We start from the raw sequence: 20,347 nt of genomic DNA, 5'->3' as shown, positions 1-20,347 counted from the left end.
ATTTAGCGAGACGGCTCAGTGCTATCCCATAGTTGTGTTCGAAGTACTCGATATCGTTAAACAATTTTTTTTTCTAAAAACACACATTTCGAGTGTGAGGCCCACGGGATGGAGCATTGTGGGGTGAAGTTCCACGAAACGATCTAGAGCTGACACTTGGGACCATAAGCGTCTCGAGATACTTCTATGGTATTTCTTTCAAAGGAACTTCTGGAATCTTCGATAGTAATTAGGGGCGAAACTCCTTATAGCGGCACCCGTTCGTCCCCCGTAGTATGAAACAAGTATAACATTTTGAGCTACAAGGTGGTGCCGGTGAGAGACTTCTTCTGTGCGTTGTTGAACAATTAAAAATAGTGCTCAATGTACATGCCAATGGCTGCTAATGGGGAATGAGAGACAGAAGCATTCGGCTTTAGTCAACGCACACGCTGCAATCCCCATTAGCAGCCATTCATTGGCATGTACATTGAGCACTATCTGACAAGAAAGGGTTGAGCCGCACTGCCATGAATACAATGAACTTGTATATACCATGAATGAACTCGAGGTGGTTAAAAATGGGAAGTAGATACGAAGCGCAAGTCGTAAGAAAGTAAAAGCCGAATTCTCCACCTCTCATTTCCCATTAGCAGCCATTGGCATGTACATTGAGCACTATCTGACTGAAAAAGTTTGCTACGTCAAACTCGCTGGGCGTAACCTCCTTGGTTTTCGAAAGGTTTAGCGAGCGTTCGGCCGCAGTGCCATGAATACAGTGAACTAGTATATACCATGAACTCGAGTTGGTTAAAGGTGGGAAGTGGACCCGAAGCGCAAGCCGTAAGAAAGTGTGCGTGTGCCACCTCTCTTTTAGTCCTTTGAATGTCCGCTGGATGCCGGTGCTTCTATATGGGGAATATATGATGAAACGATGCGAGATGGTGGTACTTGGAGTGTTGAATAGATGGACGAACGGACACATAGACAGATGCATGGATGGACGCATGAACGGACGCAGGGGCGGCTGCATGGACGAACGCAGGGACGGACGCACGAACAGATGCACGCACGGACGGGCTGATGGACGCACGGACGGTCACACTGACGGACGCATGGACGGACGGAAAGAAAGAACGAATGGACGGACGAATTCTTCGCCCCACTCTTCATCATTAACTCCGTGGATATGCTGCCATTTTTTTTTACTAACAGTGGTAACAACTTAGTTTTTAACAGCAGCCACTTTTTCACCTATTCAAAAAAGCTCCTCAGTTTGATTTGCCACAAGGCAACCCGGTGAACACACCGCTGAGGGCGGGGCGTTTGAAACGGATTTGGGCTGCCTTGAAGGCTTTGGTTGTAGTTCAGCTCCAAGTGACGGTGACAAAAAAAAAAGCTCGTGCATCAAACAGTAAATAAATTCACACTCTTATAAAACAAAATTTTCGATCTTGCTGTAAGATAAGAACAGGTTTCATTTTTTTCTTTACAACTTTCATGCACCCGGTAGCGTCGCGATTGCGATGACCGTAGGGAGCCTACATGAGCGGCCGTTTTTAGGGTGATGTCAGCCTTTGACCCACTACATGCCGCCAACTCACCACCGCCCGCCAAAACACAATGTTGCCAGACAGGAACGCCGCGCTGTCGCCCCATCTTGGTACCCACACTGCGTCTACGCCCGGTTGCGTTTAGTTTGTATCATTGCTCGCGTTTTTTGGAGAGCCGTACATGCTGGATTTCACTGCCTCAGAGTAAATCGCTTCGTTTCTTCTGGGCGTTGTTCGCGAGGCCGCTTCGCTTGTCTTCTCATTGTTGCCAGCGCTTTCTGCCTCTGGCGCAACCGCTGCGAGGCGGTTGCAGCGGGCCGCCGCCGCCGCGCGCTCTACCCGATCCTAGAACGATTGTACTCGGAGCTGCTGTCTGTTTTGTCGGAGGAGCTCTTCTTCCTCGGTGAAGAGGAATTTCTTCGGCACTGGTCTTGCCCTTTTGTGTCGGTCTATGACGGACGAGTGAAACTTGTCTTTCGGCCGGCCTGGTATTGGTAGGCTGATCTGTCGATGTGCCGGCAGAAATGGCATGCCAACATGTAAATATGCAAAATGTCCATATTTATGTTTTATTTGTCTCTTGTTTACCTTGAAGTATTTTGTGGTTGTGTTTGAGTGAACCATCGAATGTACATGTTTTTTCAACGTCATCTCATATCCATGTTCATGTAAATGACGTCTGTCTTGTCATCATCGTTAGAGTATGTCTAAGACGGAAATGTTCTGTTGAGTGTTATTGACGTTTGTGGCAATAAATTTTTTCTAAACACATCACACGTTTAAGACTGTGAACACAAAGACGAATACACGAAAAGAAGTGCCTCTCAGGGCCTTCGCATAACCATATTTATCACGAAGTAGCGCCACCAACCACAACATGCTCTTACATTGATGATAAAAAAAGAGAAAACGTGTGTTTCTGCAAAGACTAAAACGGTGATAAAAACAGTTATCACAGGTACACGTTTTTACTATAGCAATGAAACGATTGAGGAAAGAAGTTTGATTGTCCATATGTAAGCATGCCCAAGGAGTGAATGTTTACACATAAATTACACAATGGGAGCTCTCAAGAAGACAATACGCTGCTCCACATCGTGTGTTGTGCACTGTATCGCCTGTACTAGTTAACTGTAGTTTCCTTTAATGTTCCTGTTAAAGACATTTCGCGCGAAACTATGCCTTCGTCGTGGCATGGCAGTTTGGAGCCGTGTGCCCCGGTCCTACACTATGAAAACATGAAAAATATATTTGGCCATTTCAGTAAAGAAAGCTTATTTCTCATATTTCTTTTACACGAAAGTGTTTTATGATGGAGTTCACCAAGACTTCCGTTATGTATTTCGGTGACGGAACGGACGTCGAAAAAATTCCCATGATCAGATGTCAAAAAAAAAAAAAAAAACGTTCCCTCAACGGGTATCGAAACAACATCCCCTCGGTCTGCTGCACAGTACTATCGATGGTGCAGACATCTATTTCAGCACGCACTCCCATGGTTTGTATGTATTTTCTAATTTTGTACATGTGTCACGTGAAAACAAAGCCATTCACTGTTATGTTTCGAACGTAGTACCATCAATCCAGTATATGACGCCGATCGAAGCTAATATGTTCGCTTGTCTAGGAGACGCGGAAAGACAGTTTTGTTTTGCAACTGTGGAACAACGTTAACGAACATCGATTGGCAAGATTACAATACACCACTCATTTGTGGCGTGAACTTTCCTAAGCAGACGCGTGACTTTGTGGTAAAACACGCACTTGCCACCAAAAGCACCTTTGTTTGATGCCCACTGAAAACCAAAATTTTGTGTTTCATTTTTCTCAATTTATCAACAAAGTTTTTCATAAAATAATAAAGTTTTTCATTCATCTCGATTTAACGATCACGCACGAGATGATAGTTTTTCGCTCACAACCAACAATGCCACCGCCGACGTAGTTGTTTCTGCGAAACGAGCTCTTCAACGCTATATCGCGGTAACGATGAGTAGTGATGAGTAGCGATGAATAACATCAACGCGTGATGTTATTCCGAGGAACGCTCTTTTGCGGCACATGGGATATTTTCACCACTTTGGGCATGTGAACAGCGCCAAAATTGAATTTTGGCATAATTTTTCAGTTCGCTCTTATCTCAAAGCGATCGCCCTGGCCAGAAACCCAATATGCGTCCAATGCATTGCCAGGCAAGGCCATGCACAACCAAGCGACGGTGGTGAGCAGTTTTGTGTTTCCTATGTTGACGAAAGCAGGGGAATCTGTACACTTTTTGTGTCTACTCGTTGCAAATATAAATTCCTCCCCCCTCCCCTGGTATGCTGTTACTTTTCTTTCTTTCGATTTTGGGTGATCGGATCGAGACGTTATACGTGCAAAGAGCAATAATTGTTAGGTGATACGAACATGCACACGCCTCAGACGTGCACGATATATCCAAGAGTCGATAATAAAATTTCTTGGCGCGCATGCTTACAAAAATTACCACGCCTTGCATCGGTCAGCGTTTGGTCTGTGTATATTTAAAGGATGTAAAGCACACAAGAACATCGAAAGGACGAAGAAAAGGCCTGCCTTGAAACCTCGCACATGCTTCAGAAACGAGGTCTATTACGCAAACTAATAAGTGTGTGATATAATTAACCCGAAAAGCATAAGCACACCGCGGGTGTATTCCAAACTGCAGGTCCGTGTCAGATGCAAGGAGGATTTAAAAAAATTGCTGGAGTGGAAGCTCCAGCAATGCCTTGCCAGAAGAATTGAAGCCATTTTTGCCACTGCCAAGACGGCGGAAACATGCTGTTTTCTGATAGTGCCCACTTAAACATCAAGTGACTTTGATATGTTGCGTAAATGTTATGTTAGTTCTGTATTAAAGGGTGGTTGTTCCCGACGAAATAACACACAGAAGCTTGTATAGATGACTGACTATTCAAAGAACTTTGCCTTCAACTAGAGGCTCACGAAGGAAAACTAGTAACACTAAGACGCACTTGGAGCACTATGTGGTCCGAAAAAGTTCTCACATGAAGCTCGTTGGGCCTGCGAAAGAAATGCTTCGTGTTATGTGCCTGTTATACAGACGCTTGTCCCTTAGCTTTGTTGCGTCCCATGAGAGAATAAACTTTTTCTAAACACAAATCGCTGAACTGATTGTTCCGCCATCCACGGGACGGCTCTCAGCTCTCCCATAGTAGAGTACTAAGTACTCTAAATCGTTAACCACTTTTTCTAAAAACCAAATCGCTGAACGGTGATAACTTATCATGCCCCTAGTAATATGGCCGCCACAGCCACCATCTGGCCCCTTGCCAGAGGAACGGCTTCACTTCTGCGCAGTGATTTCCACTCCAGCCATTTCTTCAATCCTCCTTGGTCAGATGTCGGTGCGCCATTTACCGTCGACCTGACGCTTGGCTGAAAACGAGTAATTTTTATTCACTGGCATTTAAATTTTTTTTATTGTCGTACTGCCCATGGTCAGGTCACAGATTTCATGCAGGGAGCTTTTCTGTGCTATGACCATCAAATTTATACTTTGATAGAAAAATCGAATATATCGCGGCGTGCCTGGAATGGCGTGACGTCGAATGGATGTCATTTGTGAAAACCATTGCGGCTGATAAAATTCACGCTGATAGACTGCTCCCAAGACAGAAAAAAGCAGCTGTGTATGCAATGAAGCGCTTCGCGTCGGAAGTGAAAAGTGAGAAATGCAATCGTACCGTCGGCAAACAACGCGGAAAACAATCAGGCCATCGATTGACGTCTGGTTACGTCTCGAGGGATTCGCTCCTTCCGATCACCGTGGACGTAGCGGAAATGTCACGAGAAGGTTCTCGGCCACGCGATCACGTGGTCCGTAAACATTAGTGGGTGACTGTCCGTTGCGTCGTCAATAATGACAGTTGCGCCCCTTCACACACGAATGAAGGTGAAAATTGGCAAATAAAATAACTAACACGGAATGAGAAGGCTACCGCACGAAGATGAATATTGCAGTGCAATCTTACGCGTTTCTGGAGCAAAAATCTCAACACGTTACCAGCCTGGCGTTTTCAGACTTGGCGTATGATCATTGACCTTTCTTTTATAATTGTTGGTCGCCATATCTTACGCGAATGTCCCAACAAGCTTACTTGAGCACTTCCCTTTGAAAGGCGATGAAGTAGAGCAGGCTTGAGAACGACCACCGAAACATTCTGTTAGCAGTTCGTGTCATACTTTTTCACAAAGTAACCCAACGATCCACATTATCGGCAAAAATAGAGCAATCACAGCTGCAGCTTTCACTCTAGGGAACGTTGGCACCGTACTGACATGGGTGAACAGGTGAAGCAGCATGATTTGGTCCACCGACGGCGCGAAGTAACTGGTAACAGGAAAAAAAATATTTCAAGTCACCAGTTTCGCAGCCATGCCCACGTTTGCGACAGCGATTAAACAACACCCAGCAATCAGATCAAATCGTCACGCATGATGGCACATGAAAGAAAGAAGCGTCCTGATGCCCCAGTAAGAAACAGTCCTCTCGGTCGGATGTCAGAACACAGACTGCTCGGGCCGCTAATATACAAATGCGAGTTTCCAGTTAAGGCCGCTGGCGTCGCCTCTGTCAAGCAACAGTGTCGCAGCTCTTGTGTTGACTGCAGATGACTGACGACTTATTGGCACGTCAAATGTAGAGTGGACAGAGCGTTTGTAGCCCAGGAAATTCAAGCCGCAGAGTGGCGTCCACCCGCACGCTTCTTTTGCCCAGAAAGACAGGCTGCTTCGTTGTTTGACGCTGCCGTTAATTGCCACGAGCATGATGCTCAATAATCACCGCACGAAGAATTTTCATTGAATGTATGTTTTGATTTGTATGCCACTCGATGTTTCAATTCTCAGATCTGTGTCTAATATGCACTCTTCCCTGTTAGCCTGTGGTGTTTTTATTCTGTTTTATTTCTTGGTTCTTCGACTAGATGTACAGTTGTAATTTGTAATTGTTTAGAGTAGTCTGTACTGGTCATTCTTATTTTTCCCGTGTTTATTTTTTTTGTTTACTAATTTTTTCTGTGGTCTAATGTGAAGATGACAATCTGTATAATTTCTTCCCACTCCTGTATGAGCCTGTTAAGGCTTACAGTATCAATTCAAAAAAAAAAGACCTATAGCTGCAGAAAGTCGGCCTGTGACTGCGACGAAGAACGAGAACTCGAAGAATGTAATTATTACGTCGACATAGCAGAACAAGAGAAGAAAACGAAGGGCAGAAGCAGAGACAGTGATCGCAAAGGTGGCTCTGCTGCTGTTTCAGTTTTTTTTTTCAGGATTTCGTTACATTGACTGATAGATTGAACGATTGAATAAATCGATAATTGATCGATCGGTCGATTGATTGATTGATGATGATGATGATATATGGTGTTTTTTGGCGCAAGGGCCATTCGATGGCCAAAGAGCGCCAGTTCATGTGACGAGGAATGTGGACAATGATTGTGATTAGCGGCTGTATAAGAGCCATAAAATTCCTCGCGGTAAGGCGGGTAAGAACATACAAGTAATAAAATCATGACCATGCCGTGAAAGGTGTGTGTGGTGTGAATAGATGACAAAAATTGGTGATAATTAAAAACGATGGTTGACATGTATGGCATTAGCACAAGTACATCACTCGTTCATAACCTTGCGTGCAAGGGCCGTGAGGCAAGTGCTTTCCTGTGTAGCCACCGCAGCAAAAACCTCCCTGGAGAGGTCGTGCTACGGGATGCCCAGATATATGATATGAAAATTACGAATTTCTTTTAAAAACGCTAACAATGATTTATGACTAAAAAGCGGTTCCCTACCAACGAACATTGCAGGGTGTAAAGGTATATGTTGTCGGTAGGGTAATGGAAAATGCTGTTTTCTTATAAATTCTAATTGTTTACATTGGATTAAAACGTGAAGGACTGTTGATGCTTCCCCACATTTTTCACACAATGGTGGATCACCACCGGACAAAAGATGTGTGTGTGTCGTGTATGTGTGTCCTATCCTGAGTCTCGTTAGTATTACCTCTGTATGACGCGATTTTGATACTGGCAGCCAATGACCAAGGTGTAGCTTAATAATGTGTAGTTTGTTTTGTGTGTGTGTATCCCACTTGCTCTGCCAGTAGTCCCTGAGGTTTCGTTTGAGAGACGGCTTAAGATCAAGGGCCGGGATCAATATGGGTGTAGGGCCAGTGCTTTTGTGGGTGGATGCAGCTAGCTGATCCGCCCTCACATTGCCTTGGATCTCACGGTGCCCTGGCACCCAGCACACTAAACATGTTGTTTTAGTGTGTAGAGTGTGCACAAAATGGAGTAAAATGAGACCGGGACCGGGTTTTTTGTTTTTTAAGACTGTGCAGAGCCGTTACCACACTGAGGGAGTCTGTATAAATTACTGCTTTTTGTATTTGTAGTTGTTTGATGTGTTTAGCTGCCACAAGTATCGCGTAAGCTTCTGCTATGAAGATACTTGTGCCTGGATGTAGAGGGCCAGCATCCGAAAATGATGGGCCGACAGCAGCATAGGACACAGAGGAGTTGGGCTTGGAAGCATCTGTGAAGAACTCAGGACGTGTGTATTTGTGTTGAAGTTCCAGGAAGTATGTTCGGATATGGGCAATAGGCGCATGTTTTGTAACTTCTAGAAAGGACACATCGCAGTCTATAGTCTGCCATTGCCACGGTGGCGGATATGCTACAGGAGCCATTAAACTGTGTTCTAGTGAGACTCCAGTTTCCTCGGCTAGACTTTTCAGGCGAACTGAGAAGGGCTGCCTCATCGAAGGCCTGTTTTGAAACAGAATGGAGCTCGACAAATCATTAATAGTAGAGTATGAGGGGTGCTTCTTATCTGCTTTCTACCTTAAGAAAATGAACAAAAGACGTATAAGTTCTCTGCAGATGAAGCGACCACTCATTTGACTCAACATAAAAGCTTTCTACGGGGCTGGTGCGAAAAGCACCCGTAGAAAGGCGGATGCCCAAATGGTGCACGGGGTCCAGCATCTTCAAAGCACTTCGAGTTGCAGACTGATAAACAACGGCCCCATAATCTAAGCGGGTGCGAATGAGGCTTCGATACAGATTTATGAGGCATTGCCTATCACTACCCCAAGTAGTACGTGACAGCACTTTTATAACATTCATGACTTTTAAACATTTTATTTTTAAATTCTTGATGTGCGGTACGAAGGTCAGCTTGTTGTCCAAGATTAAGCCTCAGAATTTATGTTCGGCTTTGACGGACAGACGTTGCCCGTTCAGTCGAATGTCAGGTTCAGAGTGCATGCCTCTCTTTCGGGAGAACAAAACACACGTGCTTTTTTGTGGGTTCAGTCGGAATCCGTTTTCCTCTGCCCATTTGGAGACCTTGTTCAAACCTAACCGAACCTGCCGCTCACACATTGCCATATTGCAAGATCTAAAGCCCAGCTGGACGTCATCGACGTATGTACAGTAAAACATATTGCGAGGAATGGATAAGCGCAAGGAATTCGTTTTGATGAGAAAAAGTGTGCAGCTAAGTACACCACCTTGCGGCACACCTGTTTCCTGGACAAATAATTGGGAAAGAACCGTGCCCACTCGGACACGGAATGTCCGGTTTGACAGGTAACTTTCGATTATGTGAAACAGTCTTCCGCGCACGCCAAGGTGGGACAGGTCTTTTAGAATTCCAAAACGCCATGTTGTATCAGAAGCTTTTTCGATATCGAGGAACACAGAGAGAAAATATTGTTTATGGACGAAGGCGTCTCTGATCTGTGCATCGATACGAACAAGGTGGTCTGTCGTGGATCTACTCTCTCGAAACCCGCACTGAAATGGGTCGAGCAAATTGTTTGTTTCAAGAAAGTGTACAAGTCGGCAGTTTATCATTTTTTCGAAGACTTTGCACAAGCAGCTTGTAAGTGCAATAGGCCTATAACTCGAAGCTAAAGAAGGGTCCTTGCCTTCTTTCAAAATGGGAATAACAATAGCCTCTTTCCAGGAGGTAGGGATAGTGCCAGAAGATCAAATAGCATTGTGCAAACAAAGTAAGGTTTTTCGGGTTTTGTTTAGTAGGTTTTTTAACATTTCATACATCACACGGTCAGAACCTGGGGCAGAAGTACTGCAGGAGTTTAGAGATGTTCGGAGCTCAGCTAGACTGAAAGCTTGGTTATATGCCTCGTATCTAGTGGATTTGTGTTCGAGTTTCTGCTTTTCTATTCTTGTTCTGTATTTTTGGAAAGTGTCGGTATAGTGGGACGAGCTGGATACCTGTTCGAAGTGTGCACCGAGGAAGTTTGCCTTATCTTCCAAGGTATCACCCTGAGGGTTTACGAGTGGAAGTGTGTGTACTTGTTTTTCTGCTATCCTACCGACCATGTTCCAGACTTTAGCCTCCTGTGTGTATGAATTAACCCCTGATAAAAACTTCGGCCAGCTTTCTCTTCTGGCCTGCCGACGCGTTCTCCTGCCTTGAGACTTTCTTTTCTTGAAGGTTTCAAGATTTTCGGCTGTCGGTGAGTTCCGAAGCAGCCTCCAAGCTCTGTTTTGCTGTTTGCGCGTGTTTCGGCATTCAGAGTTCCACCATGGCACACGTCGTTTTCCAGGGTGTCTATTTGTTTGTGGGATGCATTTTGTTGCAGCATCAATCAAAAACGCTGTGAAGTAGTTCACAGCAACATCAATGTTCAAAGTACAGATGTCATTCAAACCTAGACAAGCGATAGTATAAAACTGTTCCCAGTCGGCTCTGTTTATGAGCCACTTTGGAACACGTGGTGGACACTCAGTTACTGTCGTTGTGCTCAAAACTACGGGGAAGTGGTCACTTCTGTACAGATTACTGACGACTTTCCACTGGAGTAGAGGCACAAGAGATGGAGGTACAATGCTCAGGTGCATGGAGGAGTAGGTGTTATTAGCGAGGTTATAATAGGTTGGTTCTTTTCGATTTAGGAGACACGCGCTCGACGAGATAAGGAACTGTTCGATCAGTGGACCTCGCGCGTCATACCGAGAGTCACCCCATAGCCTGCTATGCGCATTAAGGTCTCCAAGGAGAACATAAGGCTCCTGAAGTTCATCAATTAGAGAGTGTAAATCGCATTTTTGCAGCTGATAGCTAGGAAGAATGTAAATAGTGCAGATTGTGATCAGTTTATCAAAAAGAACCGCTCGAACAGCCACTGCCTCAAGGGATGTTTGGAGTTGTAAGTGTGTGCATGCTATTCCTTGATTCACTATGATGGCAACACCTCCGGATGATGTCATGGCATCAACACGGTCTTTTCGGAAAATAACGTATTTACGAAGAAAATTTGTGTGTTTTAAATTAAGGTGTGTTTCTTGTACACACAGCACTTTTGGTGAGTGTTCGTGTAAGAGTTCTTGGATGTCGTCAAGGTTTCTGAGAAGGCCCCTGACGTTCCATTGTAAAATTTGAGTGTTCATGGTGAATGTGAAATAGTGCTGTGTGTACGAAAAGCGAGTGGCTGTTTAGACAGGCAGTTTGAGTTCACTTAACAGGACCAGCACCAGGCCCTGTTATTTGCTTTTTTGTTTTCTTGACGCGCTACAGGGAGCCACGCCGCTCTTTCGGCACCAAGGTTGCCGACGTATCCATTGCCTCCTCGGAGGCACTGGATGCCCGAACGTGCGGGCTGTTAATTCGAATTTCGGGCCTCACCTGGTGAGGTGAGGCCTTGAGACTGGAGGACTCTGGAGTGTCCGGTCTCTGTTTGGGAGTAGGCGGTGTTGCCTGAGCTACAGCCGCCTTAGGGGCAGGTGCCACAACCACCGGCTCGGTATGCGCGGGCCGAAGGAGTGGCGAGGGCTGGTGCGGCGGTGCCCCCTGACGCGCCGCATCAGCGTATGTAGGTCCATAGAATGGAGCGACTCTCCGCCGTGCTTCCTTAAATGTAATGTTCTCCTTCACCTTCAACGTAATTATTTCTTTTTCTTTTTTTCCAGCATGTGCAGGAGCGTGAATATGCGGCATGGTTTCCTTCGCAGTTTACACAGTGTGGCGGTTGTTTGCAGTACTCAGACACGTGGCCTAGGACTCCACATTGTGCACAAGTCTGGCGACCACGACAGGTTTTAGAGCCATGGCCATACCTCTGGCATTGGAAGCAACGACGAGGGTTCGGTATGTATGGCCTGATAGATGTCTTTGTGTACCCTGTTTGAATGGATTCCGGTAGTTTACTGGATGCAAATGTGAGTATTAAGTGTTTCGTCGGTGTTTCCTTATTATCTCTTTTAATGATGATTCTCTGTACATTAGTGACATTTTGCTCTTCCACCCCTCCAAAAGTTCAGTCTCAGTCAAGTCAAGTAAGTCCATGTCAGATACCACTCCGCGAGTTGTGTTCATTGATCTATGTGGTGTTATGGTTATTGGTATGCCACCGAAATCTGAAAAACGGTCTAGCTTTTCAAATTGTTCTTTGTCACGGATTTCGAGGAGAAGGTCTCCACTAGCCATTTTGGTTACCTTGTATCCTGTGCTAAGAGTTTCGGTAAGACATCTAGAAACTAGGAAAGGACAGACGGTTCGGGCTTGCTTTTCAGTTTTTTCACAGTGGATAACAAGATAGTGAGGATATGTTTCTTTGGGCTGGTTAAAAAAGTTCATATGATCGGTGTGTACCCGCTTTAAGCCGGTACGATCAGACAGTAAGGGGAATGCTCTGTGCATGCCTGTCTTATTTTTGTTCAGCAGCGTTGGCGGCCACCCACCACGGAGCCCAACGAGGGGACGCTACAAGTTTGCGGATGCTGAAACCTGCACACGCCAGCCGTACAACGCCACTATAACCCGATGCGCCTAGACCAAGGTAGGCTATTTGCACAGGGTTAACCCTAGCCGCCAGGAAGTTTGGAAGTAAACGGAAGAGAGTAGAAGACAGGACAGATAAACAGTAAGAGATAAAGACGAAGATGTAGGGAGAGAGAGATAGGAAAAGGTGACTGCCGATTTCCCCTGGGTGGGTCAGCCCAGGGGTGCCGTCTACGTGAAGCCGGGGCCAAAGGGGTGTGTTGCCTCTGCCGGGGGCCTTAAAGGTCCAATAACCCAGCGTCGGCTCAACCCCCAGGATCCCCTTTTCCCCGGACACGGCAAAGCCACGCACGGCTAGGCGTGGGAGGGAGTCAAAACTCCCCCGTTAGCTCGGGTCCGTGGTGTCGCTACACACCAAACGCCTACTTGCGCAGGCGCCCCTGCGGGGAATTGATTGGTTGGTCGATTGATTGATTGATTGATTGACTGACTGATTGATTGATTGATTGGTATGTGGGGTTTAACACCCCGAAATCACCATGTGATTATGAGAGATGCTATAGTGAAGGGCTCCAGAAATTTCGACCACCTGGGGTTTTTAGCGTGCACCCAAATCTGAGCACACGGACCTACACCGTTTCCGCCTCCATCAATAATGCAATCGCCGCAGCCGCGGTTTGGTCCCGCGACCTGCGCGTCAGCAGCCGAGTACCTTAGCCACAATATAGACCACCACGATGGAGCTCGGAATTTTATTGGCTTTCTACGAGTTTAAGTATGTACCAACTACCAACAACCAACACTCTCGAATAACGAGAAGGAAGCATTCTTGTAGACATAGCGCATGGGCAGTTTGCTGCTGACTTTGATGAAAGTTTGGTACTCCGGCTGGGGACGGTGCACACGTGGGGACCAGCTGGCATGCTGGCTGTTGGACGAAGCGCTCCGATCTCTTTTCATAGACAGAATGGGTGGAAATGTCACGATGAAGCATTTCTCTTCTTGTTTTGATCACTTCAGCGTACAGCCGTCGAGTGAGATACCACGCAAATGGGACATACTTTTCACGAGCTTCAAATAAAGGAACGTGATGTCTTCTGGGAAGCAGGCACTCGCTGAGCAAAACAAAAAAATGTAGTTTCAGAATCATTAGAGCCTAATTACTCACAGTGAAAGTCCGGCATGTACTAAACGTTCTCAATTGAGAATGTTTCAGAATATTACGTAGTACCATCCAAACTTCTTGGAACGTTATGCGTTAGCGACATCTCTATATGCTTTCCATGAATGCGCATTTTTGGGACGGCTTCGAGCTCTCCCTTAGTAGAGTACCGAGTATTCTAAATCGTTAACCACTTTTTCTAACCAACATATCTTGTTTACCTTGAAATATTTTTGTGGTTGTGTTTGCGTGAACCATCAAATGTACATGTTCTTTCAACGTCATCTCATATACATGTTTATGCAAACGACGTCTGTTTTGTCATCATCGTTGTTGTATGTCTAAGAATAAAATGTTCTGTTGAGTGTTGCTGACGTTTGTGACAATAAACTTCTCTAAACATATCGAAAGGGCATCTGTACTGGTAATGAAATGGCATGTTTTGTTCTGACCTACATTCGCGACCGACTGCTTCTCCTTGACTATAAACTCTCAGACGACATCTTTCGTAACCCTTCAATACAAAAAAGATGCGGTGTATAGGCCTCAGAGGCCTTAAGGGCCTCTCAAACCTTGTCCTTTTCAATTACCGAGACAGCACATGTGATCCCAAACTTGTGTTCCCAAATTCATCGAAATCGCCAGCCAGCGCATTGTTAAATAAAAAAGAGAGAATAGTTACAATAGTAGTGAAAGCTGGGCTAGTTGGTAACGCAGCATTTGTGGGTACAGAGCGAGGTCAGCAAAGACGGAAAACGCAAGCACTCACCGGTGTCCCTTCCGTCTTCGTCGATCTCGCGCCGTACCCAGACTAGAGCAATTACTCAGAAGAAAAAATAAAGAAAATGATTGGGTGACGTTTAACTCTTTATAAACCTGGTTATCACGAGTCATAAGTATGTGCTTTTCGCTCCATAATCACGCACAACCAATATGGCCTCCGTTTGGGTTGGTCCTTCAGCAGACAACATGTACATTGCTTGAGATTTCGCAGCCCGATGCTTAGCCACTCGAGTTCCGTGCTTTCTGTCCTTGCTGTGCTAGGAGGGGGAGCAGAGAGGGCACACAGCTGCTGGCATAAAAACTGCGCCAGAAGGTGAACCACAGAAGTGAGAATACATTCAGAACACCACGAGGGCAGCGGTGTTCAGAATGCTATCTTACTTTTGTCTGCGTCTTTTCGCGCAGTGTAGGAATGTTTTTCAGCTATGAATCAACTAGCCTGCCAGAACGCATCACCTGCTATGAACAGGTTGTTGTGGGCCCACCTCACAACGTCTATTGTTTCTATGGCGGCCGTTGGAGATGGCGCATAGGCACGAAGAGTGGCAGGCGAGCGTCTATTTGTGGTTTATATTCGCCTATGCACTTGATACCCCAAGTGCGAGGCTCCGATGGAACGTGACGCCACGCTTTCCACCACCCTTGTGCTCCGAAAGCTCAAACTATTGATACTCGATCACTGACCTTGACCGACATTGAGATGGCACTCGCTCCCTGGATTTCGTGCCGACTGGTTGTGCCCCCACAATCTCCAACGACAGCGCAGCCCTGGCCGACTAGCTCGCCTACGCCATCTCCTGCCGCCAACAAGAGCTCTCGCTGAGTGGTGCCCCGTCCTGGGACTTCTGCGACCATGTCCATCTTTGCTATCTCCTCTCTACTTCCGTCGTTTCCTGCCGTTCGCTGTCCCTGCGCCCTGCTTTTTCCTTCCTCTCTCAATCTATTTACCTTTTAATCTTATTCTTTTTATCCTTCCTTAACGCCCATCCATCGGGAGCTACTGTTGAGCGGTCCTCCTCCTCACAGACAGTAACGGGGCTCACTTTTTTTATTTACAATTAAAATCACTCACAGACATTGAGATGTAGATATAACCCCCTCATAAAGGGTCATTTAGTTCTGCATGCATGTGGACGTATTTGGTAGTGCTTTTTTTCTATCTTCTCATAACCTTTAGCTGACCGACCTTGCGCCCCGTTCCCCGTTCCGCTCAAACGCTCAACGTTACCTGGGCGCTACGCGCGTTTTCCGTTTTTGCAAAGTGTCGTTCGGTCATCTAGGAAGCCTACATGAACGGCCGTTTTTAGGGTGGAGACATCTTAATAAGTGCTTTCAAGAAACTCAGCCAAAACCAGCGGGCAACGGGGCACGCTGTTGCCAGCTTCTACCAAATTCAGCATAGTTTTCTGTGCGCCGCCTTTTTGGAACCAGCCGCTGCTCCCTCCAGCTACGCGAAGTACGGCGCAACAAAAAGGAGCCGACCGTGTAAGCGACCCAGTTCTCAAAGTGAGCGCACGAAGAAATTCGCAGCCCGCACACAAACACTTGCGACATAATACTGAGGTTACGCTGACACGAACGCAAGCGTGGCAACAGCTCAGACTAGCGAGAGCGTCTCCGTACGAACGCGCGGACGCGTCCCGTTTGTGGGCTTCCTACTCGCAATGCGTGGACGCAGCAACGACAACTTCGGTTATCTACTCATTCGCGAACACCGCGAAACACATATACGTGAGCCGCAGGAAAAAACAGTGAACGAAATACGCAGTACTCACAGAGCAAATACGAGACGCACTGGTGGGCTCCCAGCCGTCTCGCTTCACTTGAGCCAGCCATAGTTGTCGTCGGCCAGGGCTCGCTGGGAAGCGGAACATTCGCACCCCCTTTCTGTTGTGGTTAGTGCAGAGCGGTACGCAGCATCCAGGCATTCTAAGGCTTCGCCGGCAGCGTTTAACACGCTACCGCAACGTTCGACGCCGTATTATTAGTGATACCGCATGCTTCAATTGTGCACAAAAGCTCCCCACGTGCCACCAGGTGCATTTCCGAGCTCTAACGTCGGTGCATCCTGGTAGACTGCACTGGTTGTGGCACTTGCTTCTGGTAGAGCCTCTCCGTGCACGACGCGAACTGCCGGTCGGTAGAAATTGCCTCCGATGTTTGCACCAAGACACCAGGAGTATTTAGCCAGGGTAAGATTCCGCGGCGATTCTTACGGGAGGAGCATTAGTTTGTCCGTGTAAAAATGTTTCTTCCAAGGAAGGACGCAATGACACTTCATCGTGTTGTCGAATGCGTGACGTCTTTCTTAAACCGTATCTATTCGCAACAGCAGACTCAAACGAATGAAAGTGATGAATGCTGTGGTGGCAGCTCCACTTGGAATGTGAGTTTGAGATAACCTTCCTTGGCAAGGAAATAAGGTATACGGCAAGATCCTTACAACATCGCGGAGACGGGCTGGATCTGAGAAATTGGGAGGCGGTAGCAACCTTCTTCTATCTATTCAGCCCCTCTGCTGTGAGAGACGTAACCACCTGTTAAGAAAAGAACGCCCATGAGTTTCCGGCAATTTCACTTTACCATGGTTGGTCCGTATTCCGCAATGCTTTTAATCAGCACTCGTCTTACGGAAAATATACGACTGAACGCGGTCGCACAAGAGGGTAACCTGAAAGCATTGCGAGAAGTATGAACTTTTGAACTAATGTATTTCTTCACCCCCAAAGAGGCCTTGCAGCGCTTTTGCGGGCAATTCTTTAATGTCTTCTCAGTCAGAGTTTGCTGCCACACAAATCAGTCGCTGCAGTTTAAGGTAGATTGCCGGCTGCTTGTTCCGCTTATTGGTCCAGTCGAGCGAGCGGCGAGCTGGACAGGTGGATGACAAAGGACCAAAAAGCGAGTTACTGTCGTACTCCTGTCATATGAACCTTCTAAAACTCTTTTACGTAAGCAGTGTTTTATACTGTTGAAGTACATTTTTCTGAAGTAGCGTTGCCTCGCAGACTCACGGAATGGATGATCGCTTTTGAAAAATATCCTGATGTTTAAAAAACATCAATTGTAGTGGTTGTGCTGGCTATTCATTTTATAAACATGACATATTGTCAAGTCGCTCCAGTGATCTCGAGAAGGTTTATTGAGGTCTGAGCAACACAGCTTTTGCCAAGCGCGTCGGTCGGGCCTGTTCACCAGAGCGGGGACACGCGCGCACTTTCTTTTCTTGTACAGGACATTATCTCGGAGGGGGAAAGAGGTCACGACGCTAGATAGATGGCGAGGTATGACGGCGCTACGACCCTCTAAATACACAATGAGCGGTCAAATTTCTTCATCCTATTGCTGTCATCTGCTCAAATCCAATGAGCTAAGAGCGCCCAGGAAACCATCATCTTTCTGACTGAATGTATGAGTGCACGAGACGGTCTATCAGCGTCTTCGTGCTTCCGTCCAGACGTATAGACGATGATCACATCAAATTCCTATAGACGCAAGCTCCACCGGGCTCAGTCGTCCAGAGGGATCACGTATGTTCACCAACCAGCAGAGGGCATGGTGGTCCGTCACCACTTTGAATGGACGACCATAGTGGTACGGGCAAAACTTGGTGATCACCCATACTACTGCGAGACACTCTTTCTCTGTGGTCGTGTAATTCACCTCGGCACGGGACAGTGAACGGCTGGCATAGGCTATGACTCGTTCTTTGCCGAGTTGATGCTGGATGAGCACTGCGACGAGGCCAATGTTATAGGCGTCAGTACACATGTGCACATCTGTGCAGCATCATCGTCAAAACGCTCAAGAACGAGGGCTGACTGCATCCGCTGTCGTAGTTCGGCAAACGCAGCCTGTTGCTTTGTAGACCATACAAAATGTGTGTCATCTCGTGTAAGGCGGGTCAAGGGTCCCGCTTTCTTCGAAAACCCTCTAATAAATTGTGAATAGTAGGTGCATAAGCCCAGAAGGCGCCGAACAGCCTTTTTGTTTGTAGGAGGTGGAAACGCGGCTACAGCGGCAAGTGTGTCGGGGTCGGGTCGCACTTCTTTAGCGTTCACTACATGCCAAGGAACATGAGCTCTTCATAAACGAAGCGATACTTCTCCGGTTTGAGTGTAAGATCTGCTGATCGAATAGCCTCTAGCACACTCCTGATGTAGTGAAGATGTTGCTGTAATGTTTCAGGAAAAGCAACTACAATAATCAAGGTATACGAGACAAGTATGCCACTTCAGACCAGTCGGCACGATGTCCATCATTCGCCAGAAAGTTGCGGGTGCTGAAGACAAACCAAAAAGAAGGACTTGAAATTCATACATGCCGTCGGGGGCCACAAATATCGTTTTCTCACGATATCGCTCGTCAACCCCAATCTGCCACTACCCGCCTTTTAAATCCAAAGAGGAAAAATAGCGGGCGTGGCAAAAACTGTCTAACGAGTGGGCGATGCGTGGCAGTGGCTACAATATGTAGTCCAACGGTGCAGCTGTCGCGTCCGGTTAACTATTAATTAGTTAAGCGCAATTCACTGAAATTGATTTATGTATCAGCGTCCAGTGCTAACATCTTCGCTAGAACAAGCGTTGCATATCAGCTTAGCGCTCCTGTTTTGCTATTGTTTATGTCGCTGTTAGCATCATTACCTAATCGTAAGCAACTGCTGACCTAAAACATACGCGGCGGTTCAACATTTCTTCAGGCGCATAACATTTCCACATATCTTTAGCGTCATTTTATAACGCCTCGCTTAATAAAACATTAGAACGCAGTCACCTACCCTCCACATGCTTAAGAAAATAATTCGCAAGGTACGGGAAACCCCTTACAGGGGCGTCTGCGCATTGCTGGAATTTGGTGAGTGATGTCACCATGGACCAGAGCTAACGGAGAATTTCGACACCCTCCCATGCTTAGTTGCGCATGGCTTAGCGGTGTTTGAAGAAATCGGAATCCTGGGGGTTGAGCCACTGGGTTGGTGTACATTGACAGTCCCTCAGTGTAGACATTACACTCCTTGGCACAAGCTCGACGTTAGCGGAACCCGTGGGCTGACACACTCAAGGAAAATCAGCCGTCTTCTTTTCCTAGCCACCTTATCTTTCTCCTTCCTGCCTCCCTCGCTTTCCAGTCTGAGACTCCTTCCAAATAATTCCTCATTTTCGTAGGCGGCTTGAGTTAACAGTGTATATGCTCCATTTTTTCTACGAGAGATATTAGGTTGTAACGGATTTGCATGACTGACATCTGCAGCCTTAGATATTCAGAGATGGTCGTGGGATCGAATCCCGGCTTCGGCGGCTACATTTTCGATGGAGGCGGAAATGTTGTAGGCCCGTGTGCTCAGGTTTGGGTGCACGTTAAAGAACTCCAGGTGGTCTAAATTTCCGGAGCCCTCCACTACGGTGTCTCTCATAATCATATGGTGGTTTTAGGACGTCATACCCCACGTATCAATCATTTAGATATTCAGAGCTGGAGCGTTACTGCTGCCGAAACACACACTATTACAAGGCTAACTTCTTCATTATCTCATCTTCTTTTTTACTACACTAACTAGAAGGTGCGCACCGATGATATTTCTCATTCATTGACCCGAACAACAATAACGTCCTCAAAATTCTGTCCTCTACAGCAAAAACTCGAACACCTAAAACTCGCAAGAGCCATTTGTCCGTTAAGTCTCAAAACCTCTGACTGATTCAAGGTAATAAAAATGACAAGTGATGGCCGGCTCCTCGTAGTGCTAACAGAACAGGAGTATGCGAAAGTCAGCAGTCTTGAATCACTTCAAAAAGTTGTCATTTCGCTATCATCCCGTACTTCCATGAACAGTTTACGCGGAGTCGTCTAAGAATCAGACCTCATTGGCTTGTCTGAAGCCGAATCCTTAGATGGTTGGGAAAACCAAGACGTGGCTGACGTAAAAGAGATCATGATCTAAGCAGTAGGCAAGGAAATTCCAACCAAACATCTCATTCTCAGATTTGCAAGCAGTACTCTACCCCAGACTATACGACTGGGCTCCTTAAGGACTATGCTCCTTAAGGGTGCGTAAGTTCACACAGAGTGAATA

This window comes from Rhipicephalus microplus, chromosome 8, assembly GCF_043290135.1.
Source record: "Rhipicephalus microplus isolate Deutch F79 chromosome 8, USDA_Rmic, whole genome shotgun sequence".
Taxonomy (NCBI): Eukaryota; Metazoa; Arthropoda; class Arachnida; order Ixodida; family Ixodidae; genus Rhipicephalus; species Rhipicephalus microplus.
Note: the sequence above shows the minus strand (reverse complement) of the source record.